This window comes from Lathyrus oleraceus, chromosome 3 (assembly GCF_024323335.1).
Source record: "Lathyrus oleraceus cultivar Zhongwan6 chromosome 3, CAAS_Psat_ZW6_1.0, whole genome shotgun sequence".
NCBI lineage: Eukaryota > Viridiplantae > Streptophyta > Magnoliopsida > Fabales > Fabaceae > Lathyrus > Lathyrus oleraceus.
In genome coordinates this window covers 95699514-95702112 of record NC_066581.1, presented here as the reverse complement: position 1 = coordinate 95702112, position 2599 = coordinate 95699514, and the positions used below count along the sequence as shown (strand labels likewise).

Here is a 2599-nt window from a genome sequence, read left to right as displayed (position 1 = left end):
TGCAATTAGTGCAACAAAACCAATATGCGGGTCTCGCTACTAAGAACCCGAATCAACATTTAAAAGTTTTTATCCAACTAGCCGACACCTTTAAATATAACGGCACTTCACTCGATGCGATTCGTTTAAGATTATTTCCTTTCTCCCTCAGGGATAGAGCACGTTCATGGCTAGATTCACTTCCAGCTAATTCAATAACTACCTCGGAAGACCTTAGGAGAGTATTCCTTGCTAGATATTTCCCCCTAGTAAGACTGATGTTCTTCGAAACCAAATAACTAGATTTGCTCAAAACCAAGGAGAATTGCTTTTCAAAGCTTGGGAGAGATATAAAGAGCTATTAAGAGTCTGCCCACACCATAGCCTAGAACAATGGTTGATCGTTCATACCTTCTACAATGGGCTCCATTATAATACTAAGATGAGCATCGACGCGGCCGCAGGCGGCGCGCTGATGAATAAACCTTATCCAGAAGCTTGTGACCTAATTGAGGATATGACCCAAAACCATTATCAATGGGGAACTGAACGAGCATCAATAGAGAAAAAGGAGACCCAAGGTGGAATACATGAGGTAAGCTCTCTAGACATGATGCAGGAAAAAATGGACGCTTTAGCCCTTAGGATCGAACATATGTCTACAAACACTAACACCGTAGTAATAGTCCACAGAGAGTGATAACTCTGTGGATCTAAAGGACACGAATCGGCGGAGTGTAACCTTTTGAACAAACTAAATACTGATCAAGTGAACTACGCCCAAGGTAACCCGTTTTCAAACACTTACAACCCTGGATGGAAGAATCATCCAAGTTTCTCTTATAGAAACCAGAACCCTATCCAAAATAATGCACCTCAGAGACCGCAAGGTTATCAAGCCCAAAAACCAAACCAACCTATGCAAGTTGTGCCCTAGAAGTCTAACCTTGAGAAGATCATGGAAAGCTTTATATCGGGCCAGACTCAGCAGAATAAAGAATTCCTAAACCCGAACATTCACGTATACGAACTTATAACGCAATTAGGAACCAAGGTTGATCAGATAATCACTCGCAATAAGATGCTTGAAACCCAGATCTCATAGGTAGCACAAAACCAAGCCCCACAAACTACACCTGAAGGCCAATTTCCTGGACAACCTCAACTAAACCCTCGAGGGCAAGCTAACACTATCTCATTAAGAAGTGGGACCGCTTACGAAGGGCCTCAGAACCCAGCAATGAGCGAGTCCAAATCTTCTAAAGAGAATGTGCCTACCAACCAAGAAAAGGAACTAGAGGAACCTGAGAAACAAACCAACCAAGAAGGTGAAGCCAAGGATAAAACTTACAAACCACCGCCCTCATACAAACCACCAATCCCGTATCCGCAAAGACTTAAACAAACCAAAGTCAACAACCAATATCAAAAATTTATAAAAATGATAGAAAAGCTTCATGTAGAGAATCCTTTCACCGAAGCTATCACCCAAATTCCGTCTTACGCCAAATTTCTCAAAGACATCTTAACTAACAAGTGTAGGCTCGACGATCCAAAACCCTTGGAATGCAACTTTATTTACGAGGATAAACTTGCGAAGAAGGAGAAAGACCCTGGTAGTTTTTATATACCTTGAATTTTAGGAAATCATGTGATCGACAAAGCTTTCCTAGACTTAGGCGCTAGTGTAAGTTTAATGCCCTTAGCTGTGTGTAAGAGATAAAACCTAGGAGAATTGTAACCAACTAAGATGTCCCTTCAATTAATCGATAGGTCTGTTAAGTATCCTGTAGGCATTTTAGAAGACATCCCAGTTAGGATCGGTCAACTTTATATCCCAACAGACTTTATGGTCATGGATATAAGAGAAGATGAAGATATCCGTATTCTTTTAGGTAGACCATTATTATCAACAGCCGGAGCTATAATAGATGTCAAAAGAGGGAAATTAACCTTCGAAGTAGGGGACAAAAAGATCGAGTTCATTCTTTCAAAATTCCTGATATCGTAGATGAGTGCATAAGAGAATTCGATTAGGGAGAACCTAAGATCGAACCATTTTCAAACCCGAATGAAAAGGATGACGAGCTAGAGGAAATGGAACCTCACGAATGTTTGGATCTTACTCCAGACCCTTCACCTAATTCTCAAAAACCAACCCAAGAACTTAAGGAACTACCCAAGAACCTAAGATATGAGTTTTTGGATGAAGAAATGAACCGCCCAGTAATAGTTAGCGCCACCTTAAACCAAGAGGAGACGAATCGACTCTTGAATGTTTTAAGAAGATACCCCTCTGCCTTAGGGTACAACATCTCTGATATAAAAGGTATTAGCCCATCCGTGTGTATGCATAGGATCTCACTAGAGGAGGATTCAAAACCTTCCAGAGAACATCAGAGATGAATCAACCCTGTGATGAACGAGGTGGTGAAGAAGGAAGTCCTTAAACTACTGGAAGCTGGTATAATCTATCAGATATCTGTAGTAAGTGGGTAAGTCATGTACATGTGGTACCCAAGAAGGGAGGCATCATAGTTGTACAGAACGAAAAGGGAGAGCATGTCGCTAAACGCATAGAAGGAGGATGACGTATGTGCATAGATTATAGGAAGCTAAA

The 2599-nt window shown here is 41.1% G+C and overlaps 1 non-coding gene across 1 annotated transcript; it reads right to left on the bottom strand.

Moving 5' to 3' along the window:
• Nucleotides 1–259: 259 nt before the first annotated feature.
• Nucleotides 260–366, bottom strand: LOC127133614 (small nucleolar RNA R71). The gene has a single exon (XR_007807568.1). It is a non-coding gene; the product is annotated as a small nucleolar RNA R71 (small nucleolar RNA).
• Nucleotides 367–2599: the final 2233 nt, after the last annotated feature.